An 18,405-nucleotide genomic window follows, 5' to 3' on the forward strand; every position below is an offset into this window, starting at 1 on the left:
GATGATGCTGAGGTTGGCGTGGATCCGATGACGGAGAGGCTGGACTGGATCTGATGATGGGGAGGCCGGGATGGATCCGATGATGGGGAGGTAGGGATGGAGACGACGATGCGGAGGCCGAGATGGAGAGGACGATGCAGAGGCCACGATGGAGACGACAATGCAGAGGCCGGGACGGAGACGACGATGCAGAGGCCGGGATGGAGACGGCGATGCAGAGGCCAAGTTAGCGACCACGATGCAGAGGCCGGGATGGAGATGATGATACTGGAAGTTCACTCGTAGTTTCTTTATTTTCCAAGATATTCCCAATTGATGTGGATGCCATTCCCACATTCCCAATGATAATGCTGTGGTGCTAGTTAATTATTCTGGTTTATCAGTTTCAAAATTGCTGATGGTCAGTTCTCTGGTCTTCGTGTTGGTTTTTGCCGACGATGCAGAGACCGGGAGGGAGCCGATGATGCTGAGGCTGGTGTGGATCTGATGACGCAGAGGCCGGGATGGATCCAACGATGTGGAGGCTGGAAGGGAGCCAATGATGCTGACGCAGAGGCTGGGATGGAGACAACGATGCAGAGGCCAGGATGGAGACAACAATTCAGAGGCCGGGATGGAGACAACGATTCAGAGGCCCGGATGGATCCGACGATGGGGAGGCCAGGATGGAGATGGTGACACAGAGGCTGAGATGGAGACAACGATTGTGTAAGTACACTCGTGGTTTCTTTATTTTCCAAGATATTCCAAATTGTTGAAAATGCCATTCCCACATTTCCAATGATAATGCTGTGGTGCTCATTAATTATTCCGGTTTATCAGTTTCCAAATTGCTGATGGCCAGTTCTCTGGTCTTTGTGTTGGTTTATGCCGATGATGCAGAGACGTGGAGGGAGCCAATGATGCTGAGGCCGGTGTGGATCCGATGACGCAGAGGCCGGGATGGATCCGATGACGCAGAGGCCGGGATGGATCCGATGACGGAGAGGCTGGCGTGGATCCGATGAGGGAGAGGCTGGCGTGGATCCGATGACGGAGAGGCTGGCGTAGATCCGATGAGGGAGAGGCTGGCGTAGATCCGATGAGGGAGAGGCTGGCGTGGATCCGATGACGGAGAGGCTGGCGTGGATCCGATGAGGGAGAGGCTGGCGTGGATCCGATGACGGAGAGGCGGGCGTAGATCCGATGAGGGATAGGCTGGCGTGGATCCGATGACGGAGAGGCTGGCGTGGATCCGATGATGGAGAGGCTGGTGTGGATCGGATGAGGCAGAGGTTGGTGTGGATGCGATGATGCACCAGCTGGCGTGGATCCAATGACGGAGAGTCTGGCGTGGATCCGATGACGGAGAGCCTCGCGTGGATCCGATGACGGAGAGGCTGGCGTGGATCCGATGATGGAGAGGCTGGCGTGGATCCGATGACGGAGAGGCTGGCGTGGATCCGATGATGGAGAGGCTGGTGTGGATCGGATGAGGCAGAGGTTGGTGTGGATGCGATGATGCACCAGCTGGCGTGGATCCAATGATGGAGAGTCTGGCGTGGATCCGATGACGGAGAGGCTGGCGTGGATCCGATGATGCAGAGGCTGGCATGGATCCAATGATGCAGAGGCTGGCGTGGATCTGATGATGGGGAGGCCGGGATGGAGACGACGATGCAGAAGCCGGGATGGAGACGACGAAGCAGAGGCCGAAATGGAGACGACGATGCAGAGGCTGAGATGGAAACGATGATGCAGAGGCCGAGATTGAGACGACGATGCAGAGGCCGGGCTGGAGATGACGATTCTGGAATTACACTCATCGTTTCTTTATTTCCCAAGATATTCCAAATTGTTGTAAATGCCATTCCCACATTCCCAATGATAATGCTGTGGTGCTAGTTAATTATTCCGGTTTATCAGTTTCAAGATTGCTGATAGTCAGTTCTCTGGTCTTCGTGTAGGTTTTTGCCGATGATGCAGAGACCCGAAGGGAGCCGATGACACTGAGGCCGGTGTGGATCTGATGACGCAGAGGCCGGGATGGATCCGATGACGCAGAGGCCAGGATGGATCCGATGACGCAGAGGCTGGCATGGATCCGATGACGGAGAGGCTGGTGTGCATCCGATGACGGAGAGGCTGGTGTGGATCTGATGATGCAGAGGCTGGCATGGATCCAATGATGCAAAGGCTGGCGTGGATCTGATGATCGGGAGGTCGGGATGGAGAGGACGATGCAGAGGCCGAGATGGAGAGGACGATGCAGAGGCCGCGATGGAGACGACAATGCAGAGGCCAGGATAGAGACGACGATGCAGAGGCCGGGATCGAGATGATGACACTGGAAGTCCACTCGTAGTTTCTTTATTTTCCAAGAAATTCCCAATTGATGTGGATGCCATTCCCACATCCCAATGATAATGCTGTGGTGCTCATTAATTATTCCGGTTTATCAGTTTCCAAATTGCTGATGGCCAGTTCTCTGGTCTTCTTGTTGGTTTATGCCGATGATGCAGAGACGTGGAGGGAGCCGATGATGCTGAGGCCGGTGTGGATCCGATGACGCAGAGGCCGGGATGGATCCGATGACGCAGAGGCCAGGATGGATCCGATGACGCAGAGGCTGGCATGGATCCGATGACGGAGAGGCTGGTGTGGCTGTGACGATGCAGAGGCCAGGATGGATCCAACGATGTGGAGGCTGGAAGGGAGCCAATGATGCTGACGCAGAGGCTGGGATGGAGCCGACGACGCAGCGGCCGCGATGGAGACAACGATGCAGAGGCCAGGATGGAGACAACGATTCAGAGGCCGGGATGGATCCGATGACGCAGAGGCCAGGATGGATCCGATGACGCAGAGGCTGGCATGGATCCGATGACGGAGAGGCTGGTGTGGATCTGATGATGCTGAGGTTGGCGTGGATCCGATGACGGAGAGGCTGGAGTGGATCTGATGATGGGGAGGCCGGAATGGATCCGATGATGGAGAGGCTGGCATGGATCCGATGACGGAGAGGCTGGAGTGGATCTGATGATGGGGAGGCCGGGATGGATCTGATGATGGGGAGGCCGGGATGGATCCGATGATGGAGAGGCTGGCGTGGATCCGATGATGGAGAGGCTGGTGTGGATCTGATGATGCAGAGGCTGGCGTGGATCTGATGATGGGGAGGTCGGGATGGAGACGACGATGCGGGGGCCGAGATGGAGAGGACGATGCAGAGGCCGCGATGGAGACGACAATGCAGAGGCCGGGACGGAGACGACGATGCAGAGGCCGGGATGGAGACGGCGATGCAGAGGCCAGGTTAGAGACCACGATGCAGAGGCCGGGATGGATCCGACGATGGGGAGGCCAGGATGGAGATGGTGACACAGAGGCTGAGATGGAGACAACGATTGTGTAAGTACACTCGTGGTTTCTTTATTTTCCAAGATATTCCAAATTGTTGAAAATGCCATTCCCACATTTCCAATGATAATGCTGTGGTGCTCATTAATTATTCCGGTTTATCAGTTTCCAAATTGCTGATGGCCAGTTCTCTGGTCTTCGTGTTGGTTTATGCCGATGATGCAGAGACGTGGAGGGAGCCGATGGAGCTGAGGCCGGTGTGGATCCGATGACGCAGAGGCTGGAGTGGATCCGATGACGGAGAGGATGGTGTGGATCTGATGATGCTGAGATTGGCGTGGATCCGATGACGCAGAGGCTGGAGTGGATCTGATGATGGGGAGGCCGGGATGGAGACGACGATGCGGAAGCCGGGATGGATCTGATGATGGGGAGGCCGAGATGGAGACGATGATGCAGAGGCTCAGATGGAGACGACGAATCAGAGGCCGGGCTGGAGATAACGATACTCGAATTACACTCATGTTTTCTTTATTTTCCAAGATATTCCAAATTGTTGAAAATGCCATTCCCACATTCCCAATGATAATGCTGTGGTGCTAATTAATTATTCCGGTTTGTCAGTTTCAAAATTGCCGATGGTCAGTTATCTGGTCTTCGTGTTGGTTTTTGCCGACTATGCAGAAACCGGGAGGGAGCCGATGACGCTGAGGCGGGTGTGGATCTGATGACGCAGAGGCCAGGATGGATCCGATGATGCAGAGGCTGGCGTGGATCCGATGACGGAGAGGCTGGCGTGGATCCGATGACGGAGAAGCTGGCGTGGATCCGATGATGGAGAGGCTGGCGTGGATCCGATGATGGAGAGGCTGGCGTGGATCCGATGACGGAGAGGCTGGCGTGGATCTGATGACGGAGAGGCTGGCGTGGATCCGGTGATGGGGAGGTCAGGATGGAGACGACGATGCAGAGGCTGAGATGGAGACAACGATGCAGAGGCCGGGATGGAGACAGCGATGCAGAGGCCGGGATGGAGATGATGACACTGGAAGTCCACTCGTAGTTTCCTTATTTTCCAAGAAATTCCCAATTGATGTGGATGCCATTCCCACATCCCAATGATAATGCTGTGGTGCTCATTAATTTTTCCGGTTTATCAGTTTCCAAATTGCTGATGGCCAGTTCTCTGGTCTTCGTGTTGGTTTATGCCGATGATGCAGAGACCGGGAGAGAGCCGATGACGCTGAGGCCGGTGTGGATGTGACGATGCAGAGGCCAGGATGGATCCAACGATGTGGAGCTGGAAGGGAGCCAGTGATGCTGACGCAGAGGCTGGGATGGAGCCGACGACGCAGAGGCCGCGATGGAGACAACGATGCAGAGGCCAGGAACGAGACAACAATTCAGAGGCTGGGATGGAGACAACGGTTCAGAGGCCGGGATGGATCCGACGATGGGGAGGCCTGGATGGAGATGGTGACAGAGGCTGAGATGGAGACAACGATTGTGTCAGTACACTCGTGATTTCTTTATTTTCCAAGATATTCCAAATTGTTGAAAATGCCATTCCCACATTTCCAATGATAATGCTGTGGTGCTCATTAATTATTCCGGTTTATCAGTTTCCAAATGGCTGATGGCCAGTTCTCTGGTCTTCGTGTTGGTTTATGCCGATGATGCAGAGACGTGGAGGGAGCCGATGATGCTGAGGCCGGTGTGGATCCGATGACGCAGAGGCCGGGATGGATCCGATGATGCAGAGGCTGGCGTGGATCCGATGACGGAGAGGCTGGCATGGATCCGATGATGGAGAGGCTGGCGTGGATCCGATGACGGAGAGGCTGGCATGGATCCGATGACGTAGAGGCTGGTGTGGATCTGATGATGCTGAGATTGGCGTGGATCCGATGATGCAGAGCCTGGAGTGGATCTGATGATGGGGAGGCCGGGATGGAGACGACGATGCAGAAGCCGCGATGGAGACGACGATGCGGAGGCCGAGATGGAGACGATGATGCAGAGGCTCAGATGGAGACGACGATGCAGAGGCCGAGATGGAGACGACGATGCAGAGGCCGGGCTGGAGATGACGATACTGGAATTACACTCATGTTTTCTTTATTTTCCAAGATATTCCAATTTGTTGAAAATGCCATTCCCACATTCCCAATGATAATGCTGTGGTGCTAATTAATTATTCCGGTTTATCAGTTTCAAAATTGCCGATGGTCAGTTATCTGGTCTTTGTGTTGGTTTTTGCCGACTATGCAGAAACCGGGAGGGAGCCGATGACGCTGAGGCGGGTGTGGATCTGATGACGCAGAGGCCGGGATGGATCCAATGACGCAGAGGCCGGGATGGATCCAATGACGCAGAGGCCAGGATGGATCCGATGATGCAGAGGCTGGCGTGGATCCGATGACGGAGAGGCTGGCGTGGATCCGATGATGGAGAGGCTGGCATGGATCCGATGACGGAGAGGCTGGCGTGGATCCGATGATGGAGAGGCTGGTGTGGATCGGATGAGGCAGCGGTTGGTGTGGATGCGATGATGCACCAGCTGGCGTGGATCCAATGATGGAGAGTCTGGCGTGGATCCGATGACGGAGAGGCTGGCGTGGATCCGATGATGCAGAGGCTGGCGTGGATCTGATGATCGGGAGGCCGGGATGGAGACGACGATGCAGAAGCCGGGATGGAGACGACGAAGCAGAGGCCGAAATGGAGACGACGATGCAGAGGCCGAGATGGAGACAATGATGGAGAGGCCGAGATTGAGACGACGATGCAAAGGCCGGGCTGGAGATGATTATACTGGAAGTTCACTCGTAGTTTCTTTATTTTCCAAGATATTCCCAATTGATGTGCATGCCATTCCCACATTCCCAATGATAATGCTGTGGTGCTAGTTAATTATTCTGGTTTATCAGTTTCAAAATTGCTGATGGTCAGTTCTCTGGTCTTCGTGTTGGTTTTTGCCGACGATGCAGAGACCGAGAGGGAGCCGATGACGCAGAGGCAGGGATGGATCCGATGACGCAGAGGCTGGCATGGATCCGATGACGCAGAGGCCAGGATGGATCCGATGACGTAGAGGCTGGCGTGGATCCGATGACGGAGAGGCTGGAGTGGATCCAATGAGGCAGAGGTTGGCGTGGATGCGACGATGCAGCAGCTGGCGTGGATCCGATGATGGGGAGGCCGGGATGGAGACGACGATGCAGAGGTCGGGATGGAGAGGGCGATGCAGAGGTCGGGATGGAGACAACGATGCAGAGGCCGGGATGGAGAGGACGATGCAGAGGCCAGGATGGATCCAACGATGTGGAGGCTGCAAGGGAGCCAATGATGCTGACGCAGAGGCTGGGATGGAGCCGACGACGCAGCGGCCGCGATGGAGACAACAATTCAGAGGCCGGGATGGAGACAACGATTCAGAGGCCGGGATGGATCCGACGATGGGGAGGCCAGGATGGAGATGGTGACACAGAGGCTGAGATGGAGACAACGATTGTGTAAGTACACTCGTGGTTTCTTTATTTTCCAAGATATTCCAAATTGTTGAAAATGCCATTCCCACATTTCCAATGATAATGCTGTGGTGCTCATTAATTATTCCGGTTTATCAGTTTCCAAATTGCTGATGGCCAGTTCTCTGGTCTTCGTGTTGGTTTATGCCGATGATGCAGAGACGTGGAGGGAGCCGATGATGCTGAGGCCGGTGTGGATCCGATGACGCAGAGGCCGGGATGGATTCGATGACGCAGAGGCCAGGATGGATCCGATGACGCAGAGGCTGGCGTGGATCCGATGACGGAGAGGCTGGCATGGATCCGATGATGGAGAGGCTGGCGTGGATCCGATGACGGAGAGGCTGGCGTGGATCCGATGACGGAGAGGCTGGTGTGGATCTGATGATGCTGAGATTGGCGTGGATCCGATGACGCAGAGCCTGGAGTGGATCTGATGATGGGGAGGCCGGGATGGAGACGACGATGCAGAAGCCGGGATGGAGACGACGATGCGGAGGCCGAGATGGAGACGATGATGCAGAGGCTCAGATGGAGACGACGATGCAGAGCCGAGATGGAGACGACGATGCAGAGGCCGGGCTGGAGATGACGATACTGGAATTACACTCATGTTTTCTTTATTTTCCAAGATATTCCAATTTGTTGAAAATGCCATTCCCACATTCCCAATGATAATGCTGTGGTGCTAATTAATTATTCCGGTTTATCAGTTTCAAAATTGCCGATGGTCAGTTATCTGGTCTTCGTGTTGGTTTTTGCCGACTATGCAGAAACCGGGAGGGAGCCGATGACGCTGAGGCGGGTGTGGATCTGATGACGCAGAGGCCGGGATGGATACAATGACGCAGAGGCCGGGATGGATCCGATGATGCAGAGGCTGGCGTGGATCCGATGACGGAGAGGCTGGCGTGGATCCGATGACGGAGAGGCTGGCGTGGATCCGATGACGGAGAGGCTGGGGTGGATCCGATGACGGAGAGGCTGGCGTGGATCCGATGATGGAGAGGCTGGTGTGGATCAGATGAGGCAGAGGTTGGTGTGGATGCGATGATGCACCAGCTGGCGTGGATCCAATGACGGAGAGTCTGGCGTGGATCCGATGACGGAGAGGCTGGCGTGGATCCGATGATGCAGAGGCTGGCATGGATCCAATGATGCAGAGGCTGGCGTGGATCTGATGATCGGGAGGCCGGGATGGAGACGACGACGATGCAGAAGCCGGGATGGAGACGACGAAGCAGTGGCCGAAATGGAGACGACGATGCAGAGGCCGAGATGGAGACAATGATGGAGAGGCCGAGATTGAGACGACGATGCAGAGGCCGGGCTGGAGATGATTATACTGGAAGTTCACTCGTAGTTTCTTTATTTTCCAAGATATTCCCAATTGATGTGGATGCCATTCCCACATTCCCAATGATAATGCTGTGGTGCTAGTTAATTATTCTGGTTTATCAGTTTCAAAATTGCTGCTGGTCAGTTCTCTGGTCTTCGTGTTGGTTTTTGCCGACGATGCAGAGACCGAGAGGGAGCCGATGACGCAGAGGCAGGGATGGATCCGATGATGCAGAGGCTGGCATGGATCCGATGACGCAGAGACCAGGATGGATCCGATGATGTAGAGGCTGGAATGGATCCGATGACGGAGAGGCTGGCGTGGATCCGATGATGGAGAGGCTGGTGTGGATCTGATGATGCAGAGACTAGCGTGGATACGATGATGGAAAGGCTGGCGTGGATCTGATGATGGGGAGGCCGGGATGGAGACGACGATGCAGAGGCCGGGATGGAGAGGGCGATGCAGAGGTCGGGATGGAGACAACGATGCAGAGGCCGGGATGGAGAGGACGATGCAGAGGCCGGGATGGAGATGACGATACTGGAATTGCACTCATGGTTTCTTTATTTTCCAAGATATTCCAAATTGTTGAAAATGCCATTCCCACATTCCCAATGATAATGCTGTGGTGCTAATTAATTATTCCGGTTTATCAGTTTCAAAATTGCTGATGGCCAGTTCTCTGTTCTTCGTGTTGGTTTATGCCGATGATGCAGAGACCGAGAGAGAGCCGATGACGCTGAGGCCGGTGTGGATGTGACGATGCAGAGGCCAGGATGGATCTAACGATGTTGAGGCTGGAAGGGAGCCAATGATGCCGACGCAGAGGCTGGGATGGAGCCGACGACGCAGCGGCCGCGATGGAGGCAACGATGCAGAGGCCGGGGTGGAGACCACGATGCAGAGGCCGGGATAGAGACGACGATGCAGAGGCCGGGATGGAGATGATGATACTGGAAGTTCACTCGTAGTTTCTTTATTTTCCAAGATATTCCCAATTGATGTGGATGCCATTCCCACCTTCCCAATGATAATGCTGTGGTGCTAGTTAATTATTCCGGTTTATCAGTTTCAAAATTGCTGATGGTCAGTTCTCTGGTCTTCGTGTTGGTTTTTGCCGACGATGCAGAGACCGGGAGGGAGCCGATGACGCTGAGGCCGGTGTGGATCTGATGACGCAGAGGCCGGGATGGATTCGATGACGCAGAGGCCAGGATGGATCCGATGATGCAGAGGCTGGCGTGGATCCGATGACGGAGAGGCTGGCGTGGATCCGATGACGGAGAGGCTGGCGTGGATCCGATGACGGAGAGGCTGGCGTGGATCCGATGACGGAGAGGCTGGCGTGGATCCGATGATGGAGAGGCTGGCTTGGATCCGATGACGGAGAGGCTGGTGTGGATGTGACGATGCAGAGGCCAGGATGGATCCAACGATGTGGAGGCTGCAAGGGAGCCAATGATGCTGACGCAGAGGCTGGGATGGAGCCGACGATGGGGAGGCCAGGATGGAGATGGTGACACAGAGGCTGAGATGGAGACAACGATTGTGTAAGTACACTCGTGGTTTCTTTATTTTCCAAGATATTCCAAATTGTTGAAAATGCCATTCCCACATTTCCAATGATAATGCTGTGGTGCTCATTAATTATTCCGGTTTATCAGTTTCCAAATTGCTGATGGCCAGTTCTCTGGTCTTCTTGTTGGTTTATGCCGATGATGCAGAGACGTGGAGGGAGCCGATGATGCTGAGGCCAGTGTGGATCCGATGACGCAGAGGCCGGGATGGATCCGATGACGCAGAGGCCAGGATGGATCCGATGACGCAGAAGCCAGGATGGATCCGATGACGCAGAGGCAGGGATGGATCCGATGACGCAGAGGCTGGCATGGATCCGATGACGGAGAGGCTGGTGTGGATCGGATGAGGCAGAGGTTGGTGTGGATGCGATGATGCACCAGCTGGCGTGGATCCAATGACGGAGAGTCTGGCGTGGATCCGATGACGGAGAGGCTGGCGTGGATCCGATGACGGAGAGGCTGGCGTGGATCCGATGATGGAGAGGCTGGTGTGGATCGGATGAGGCAGAGGTTGGCGTGGATCCGATGACGGAGAGGCTGGCGTGGATCCGATGATGCAGAGGCTGGCATGGATCCAATGATGCAGAGGCTGGTGTGGATCTGATGATCGGGAGGCCGGGATGGAGACGACGATGCAGAAGCCGGGATGGAGACGACGAAGCAGAGGCCGAAATGGAGACGACGATGCATAGGCCGAGATGGAGACAATGATGGAGAGGCCAAGATTGAGATGACGATGCAGAGGCCGGGCTGGAGATGATGATACTGGAATTACACTCATGGTTTCTTTATTTTCCAAGATATTCCAAATTGTTGGATATGCCATTCCCACATTCCCAATGAAAATGCTGTGGTGCTCATTAATTATTCCGGTTTATCAGTTTCCAAATTGCTGATGGCCAGTTCTCTGGTCTTCGTGTTGGTTTATGCCGATGATGCAGAGACGTGGAGGGAGCCAATGATGCTGAGGCCGGTGTGGATCCGATGACGCAGAGGCCAGGATGGATCCGATGACGCAGAGGCCGGGATGGATCCGATGACGCAGAGGCCGGGATGGATCCGATGACGCAGAGGCCGGGATGGATCCGATGACGCAGAGGCCGGGATGGATCCGATGACGCAGAGGCCGGGATGGATCCGATGACGCAGAGGCTGGCGTGGATCCGATGACGGAGAGGCTGGCGTGGATCTGATGAGGGAGAGGCTGGCGTGGATCCGATGACGGAGAGGCTGGCGTGGATCCGATGACGGAGAGGCTGGCGTGGATCCGATGACGGAGAGGCTGGCGTGGATCCGATGACGGAGAGGCTGGCGTGGATCCGATGACGGAGAGGCTGGCGTGGATCCGATGACGGAGAGGCTGGCGTGGATCCGATGACGGAGAGGCTGGCGTGGATCCGATGACGGAGAGGCTGGCGTGGATCCGATGACGGAGAGGCTGGCGTGGATCCGATGACGGAGAGGCTGGCGTGGATCCGATGACGGAGAGGCTGGCGTGGATCCGATGACGGAGAGGCTGGCGTGGATCCGATGACGGAGAGGCTGGCGTGGATCCGATGACGGAGAGGCTGGTGTGGATCGGATGAGGCAGAGGTTGGTGTGGATGCGATGATGCACCAGCTGGCGTGGATCCAATGATGGAGAGTCTGGCGTGGATCCGATGACGGAGAGGCTGGCGTGGATCCGATGATGCAGAGGGTGGCATGGATCCAATGATGCAGAGGCTGGCGTGGATCTGATGATGGGGAGGCTGGGATGGAGACGACGAAGCAGAGGCTGGGATGGAGACGACGATGCAGAGGCCGAAATGGAGACGACGATGCAGAGGCCGAGATGGAGACGACGATGCAGAGGCCGAGATGGAGACGATGATGCAGCGGCCGAGATTGAGACGACGATGCAGAGGCCGGGCTGGAGATGACGATTCTAGAATTACACTCATCGTTTCTTTATTTTCCAAGATATTCCAAATTGTTGTATATGCCATTCTCACATTCCCAATGATAATGCTGTGGTGCTAATTAATTATTCCGGTTTATCAGTTTCCATATTGCTGATGGTCAGTTCTCTGATTTTCGTGTTGGTTTTTGCCGACGATGCAGAGACCGGGAGGGAGCCGATGACGCAGAGGCCGGTGTGGATCTGATGACGCAGAGGCCAGGATGGAGTCGATGACGCAGAGGCCAGGATGGAGTCGATGACGCAGAGGCCAGGATGGAGTCGATGACGCAGAGGCCAGGATGGATCCGATGACGCAGAGGCTGGCGTGGATCCGATGACAGAGAGGCTGGCATGGATCCGATGACGGAGAGGCTGGCGTGGATCCGATGACGGAGAGGCTGGTGTGGATCCGATGATGCAGAGGCTGGCATGGATCCAATGATGCAGAGGCTGGCGTGGATCTGATGATGGGGAGGTCGGGATGGAAAGCGACGATGCGGAGGCCAAGATGGAGACGACGATGCAGAAGCCGAGATGGAGACGACGATGCAGAGGCCGAGATGGAGTCGACGATGCATAGGCCGGGCTGGAGATGACGATACTGGAATTACACTCATGGTTTCTATATTTTCCAAGATATTCCAAATTGTTGGATATGCCATTCCCACATTCCCAATGATAATGCTGTGGTGCTAGTTAATTATTCCGGTTTATCAGTTTCAAAATTGCTGATGGTCAGTTCTCTGGTCTTCGTGTTGGTTTTTGCCGATGATGCAGAGACCGGAAGGGAGCCGATGACACTGAGGCCGGTGTGGATCTGATGACGCAGAGGCCGGGATGGATCCGATGACGCAGAGGCTGGCATGGATCCGATGACGGAGAGGCTGGCGTGCATCCGATGATGGAGAGGCTGGTGTGGATCTGATGATGCAGAGGCTGGCATGGATCCAATGATGCAAAGGCTGGCGTGGATCTGATGATGGGGAGGTCGGGATGGAGACGACGATGCAGAGGCCGAGATGGAGAGGACGATGCAGAGGCCGACATGGAGAGGACGATGCAGAGGCTGCGATGCAGAGGCCAGGATAGAGACGACGATGCAGAGGCCGGGATGGAGATGATGACACTGGAAGTCCACTCGTAGTTTCTTTATTTTCCAAGAAATTCCCAATTGATGTGGATGCCATTCCCACATCCCAATGATAATGCTGTGGTGCTCATTAATTATTCCGGTTTATCAGTTTCCAAATTGCTGATGGCCAGTTCTCTGGTCTTCTTGTTGGTTTATGCCGATGATGCAGAGACGTGGAGGGAGCCGATGATGCTGAGGCCGGTGTGGATCCGATGACGCAGAGGCCGGGATGGATCCGATGACGCAGAGGCCAGGATGGATCCGATGACGCAAAGGCCAGGATGGATCCGATGACGCAGAGGCAGGGATGGATCCGATGACGCAGAGGCTGGCATGGATCCGATGACGGAGAGGCTGGTGTGGATGTGACGATGCAGAGGCCAGGATGGATTCAACGATGTGGAGGCTGGAAGGGAGCCAATGATGCTGACGCAGAGGCTGGGATGGAGCCGACGACGCAGCGGCCGCGATGGAGACAACGATGCAGAGGCCAGGATGGAGACAACCATTCAGAGGCCGGGATGGAGACAACAATTCAGAGGCCGGGATGGAGACAACGATTCAGATGCCGGGATGGATCCGACGATGGGGAGGCCAGGATGGAGATGGTGACAGAGGCTGAGATGGAGACAACGATTGTGTAAGTACACTCGTGGTTTCTTTATTTTCCAAGATATTCCAAATTGTTGAAAATGCCATTCCCACATTTCCAATGATAATGCTGTGGTGCTCATTAATTATTCCGGTTTATCAGTTTCCAAATTGCTGATGGCCAGTTCTCTGGTCTTCGTGTTGGTTTATGCCGATGATGCAGAGACGTGGAGGGAGCCAATGATGCTGAGGCCGGTGTGGATCCGATGACGCAGAGGCCGGGATGGATCCGATGACGCAGAGGCCGGGATGGATCCGATGACGCAGAGGCCGGGATGGATCCGATGACGCAGAGGCCGGGATGGATCCGATGACGCAGAGGCCGGGATGGATCCGATGACGCAGAGGCCGGGATGGATCCGATGACGCAGAGGCTGGCATGGATCCGATGACGGAGAGGCTGGTGTGGATCTGATGATGCTGAGGTTGGCGTGAATCCGATGATGGAGAGGCTGGAGTGGATCTGATGATGGGGAGGCCGGGATGGCTCCGATGATGGAGAGGCTGGCGTGGATCCGATGCCGGAGAGGCTGGTGTGGATCTGATGATGGGGAGGCCGGGATGGATCCGATGACGCAGAGGCTGGCGTGGATCCGATGACGGAGAGGCTGGTGTGGATCTGATGATGCTGAGGTTGGCATGGATCCGATGACGGAGAGGCTGGAGTGGATCTGATGATGGGGATGCCGGGATGGATCCGATGATGGAGAGGCTGGCGTGGATCCGATGATGGAGAGGCTGGTGTGGATCTGATGATGCAGAGGCTGGCGTGGATCTGATGATGGGGAGGTCGGGATGGAGACGACGATGCGGAGGCCGAGATGGATCCGACGATGGGGAGGCCAGGATGGAGATGGTGACACAGAGGCTGAGATGGAGACAACGATTGTGTAAGTACACTCGTGATTTCTTTATTTTCCAAGATATTCCAAATTGTTGAAAATGCCATTCCCACATTTCCAATGATAATGCTGTGGTGCTCATTAATTAATCCGGTTTATCAGTTTCCCAGGGGTCCCAGCCCTCCTATTTTTCCTATTTATTCCTACTTTTTAATAGGATCCTATAAATCTCCTATTTTTTGGTGGAAATTCCTATTTTTCCTATTTTTTAACCCTCAATGTTCCAAAATTTAAATTGATATATTAATTAGTAGAATTTCTGTATCTAAGCGTCAGAACAGACATTCCTATACCAATCGTCAGCCATGGAATTGCTTTCTGGGTCCATAATCGCAAGACAAATTTCCAAAACGACTTTAAGCTCAAATCCCCGAAGAACATATGTCTCTTTGTCTTTTTCTCGAAAACCGTTTGTTCGATCGATTTCACAAGTGGTGAGTGCATTTTTGAGGACTCAACAAAGTGCAGTGTTGAGGAAAAATTGAGTATGCAGTGATGACGTCACAAATAAATACTGTACGAAGTGGAGGCATGTCGTTTACACCATGGTGTAAAGTACGTGTTGTTATTGATCTCGACTGGAAATGATATGTATATCTTATGTATATTATGTTATTGTTATTTTTGACTTTGTCCTAATATTAAGTATATCCTTCCAAACAATTGTTTTACCTTTATGATTCGTGCTTCATGCTATTCAGTAACAGAATTATAAAAGATAAAATGAGATGAAAATAATATAACTATGTTTATCACGCATTTCTCTTGGATTATCTCATATACTTTGTGAAGAATGACTGAATGATACCTTGACCATTATCATTGTCCTTTGTCTTATTTCAAAAGTTCAGCTGAGCTCAATTTTTAAGGTTTGTACTTTACTTAGAGTAACAAAACCAACTGTGAACTTTGCGGTTATTCAGTTATTACTAACAACCTTTCCCTAAAGATTCTACCTGAAATTGAACTTTTCTACTAATTTGCTAAACATTGACATTTGATACTACATGTTTAACTCAATCTTTCGCTTATTACAATGAGATTGTATTTTGCCTAAAACTAATAGTATTTGGCAAAGAACTAATTCAATCGACAATTCACACATTTCATCATTTAATTGCAGATAATAAAGAAGGACCACGACACAAAATAGGGATTACAACTTAATTCTGTATACTTTCGTGTGGTAGTTGCATATTCAACTTTTAACAAAATTACAGTAGAATTAAAATTTACATACGCAATGCTGCACAATAGGTAATGCAAGCAATGTAGGACAATAAAAAAACAAACAAACAAAAAACAATAAAGACTGTTAAAGTCTTGTTGTTTCATAATCTGCTGAAGATAGTACAACAACAATACCAAAGATACATAATTGAATTGTCATCGCTTAGCTTGAACTCAGATTAGTGTTCAAGCTATTCAGCAGTGGAGAAAATGCAATTATCGGGTGGTAAACATGTTAGGACATGTTATTTATCATCTTTCTTGTTTCAGGTATAATCTTCAGACCGGTAAGAAATTTGTTGATTTGCCTTTAAATTACTTTGTTTGTTCTCATTATTTTACTAACTTATGTTTCAGTTTTGAAAAAAAAAACTGTTTGGTTCACAGTTCTTTCCACTTCATGCGTTAACAGGTTAGGATTTTCTATGCTAATTCATTTAATCTTATCTCATATTTGTTTTCTTTTTGACAGGTATACTCCCAGCAGTATAATGCCTGGTGGGAGAACTAAATTTAACCCAGAGTGGTTGAAAAGTGGACATGGATGTAGGCTTTCTGACTGGTGTCAGCCTAGCAAGTCCTCAGTGTTCTCAGCTTACTGCTCGTTGTGCCATTCGGAAGTGAGGTGTGACAATCAGGGTGTGAAACAACTGACACAACATGCCCAAAACAAAGGGCACCTGAAGCGTGCGAAGGAACTGCTGGGTGGGTCACAGACGTTGCTGACATTCGTTCAACCATCAACTTCATCTGCTTCAGCATCAGGGTCAGCTTCTACAGATGAGCCAAGTCGTGCAGCTTTAGTCTGTATGTCCAAAAAAGACGCTATTACAAAAGCAGAACTTCTATGGACATTGAAAATTGTTCGTTCGAATCTGAGCTACTCTTCCTGTGACGGTTTGAAGGATCTTCTGCAGGCAATGTTTCCTGGTGTTATCCCGGATGGTTTCTCAATGAGCTCATCGAAAGTTTCATATCTCATTAGCGAAGCCACAGGTCCTTATTTTCAGGACATGATAGTCACTGATGTTAAGAATTCAGCTTCTGGCTTCAGCCTCATGTATGATGAAACCACCAATAAACAGAACTTGAAGCAACTAGAAATCCGTGTATGGTATTGGTCTGATGCCGAGGAACAGATATTAGTATTTCACCTCAAAACTTACCTCATGGGTCATGCAACTGGAGAAGATTTGTCCAGGAAAATAATCTCTGCCTTGGATGAATCGAAACTGCAGCTTCAGGATATTATCATGCTCGGCAGTGATGGGCCTAATGTGAGCACCACTGTGTGGAGACAGATTGACAAAGCCATTCTCGACAACAGGGGCCCTGGTCTCCTTGATGTAGGGACATGTACTCTCCATACAGTACACAATGCTTTTGCCAAAGGACTTGCAGAGTACTGTGGAAACCTAACTGAGCTTGCAGTGGACATTTTCTACTGGTTCAAAGGCTCTGCTGCTAGATCTGTTGATTTTCAAGACATTCAGCATAAATTGGGTGCTGTTCCAAAAAAGCCTTTGAAGCATGTCGAGTGCAGGTGGTTGACACTGGGACCTGCAGTGGAGCGGCTGATAGAGATCTGGGAATCTCTCAAAGAGTATTTCTTGGTATTTCTTCCAAAGCAGCAGCCAAAGGACATGTTTAAACCCAGGTACAAAATAATCAAAACAGAACTACAGCGACCGGAAATAAAAGCTCAACTGCATTTCCTGAAGTTCTTGGCAGCAACATTTGCAGAGTTCCTCACCTTCTTCCAGTCAGAGCAACCACTTGTGCACATTCTATATGACAAACTCCATGACCTGCTCAAAAAACTGATCAGAAGAATTATGAAGACTCCTTCAGTTGATGCTGTGAAAGACATCTCAAACCTTGATGTTTCCATTGTTGCAAACCAGCTGGAGAATGAATCCATGGGTGTGGGAGAGGATACCCGACGGTGTATCGCTAAGTTGAAAGTCTCTGAGAGGGAAAGGATGTATCTTGGGATGAGGAAGTGCTACCAGGCAGCCATAGTACACCTACAAAAGAAGCTTCCATTGACAAACAAAATCCTGAAGAATGCCAGATGTCTGCAGCCACAAAACAGGACTGCTGCATGGTCTCTTGAATCAGCCAAGAGCCTATCCAGACAGCTGAAGAGGAATATTGACAGTGACAGCATTGCAGATGAATGGAAGGTGTACCAAGAGGAAGCCATTCCTACTGACTGGTCCCAGGAAACACAGGAGAATGAAGAAGAAGTCTGCATGAAGAGAGTGGACAGTTACTGGGGAAAAGTGTTGGCTTTAAAAGGCTGTACGGGAAACTGTAAATTCCCCCAAGTGAGACAAATGATAAGGATTGTCCTTGCACTGTCTCACGGAAACAGTGACATGGAACGTGCGTTCTCAATCAGTGGGAAAAGTGTCACCAAGGAGAGAGTTAGTCTGAGCGAGGCATCAATCAATGGTCTCCGTGCAACAATGGATGGCATGAGATTGTATGGTGACCGGCCCGAAATGGTCTTCGGAAATGGTGGCTGCCAAAAAGAAGAAGTCATAGTCACAAAGGGACTCCTCTCGTTAGGACGTTCTGCTCACATGCACTATATGCAGAGACTTGAAGAAGAACGAAAAGCCAAGGAAGATGAACAGAAAGCCAGGGAGAAAACCAGGCAAGAGAAAGAAGAAAGAGAGAGAACAGCTAAGATTGCTGTAGAGAAGGCAGCGGAGCTGTCTCGTAAGAGCGAGGACTTGAAGAAAACAGAGAA

This window comes from Myxine glutinosa, chromosome 1 (assembly GCF_964187855.1).
Source record: "Myxine glutinosa chromosome 1, kmMyxGlut1.1, whole genome shotgun sequence".
Lineage (NCBI taxonomy): Eukaryota > Metazoa > Chordata > Myxini > Myxiniformes > Myxinidae > Myxine > Myxine glutinosa.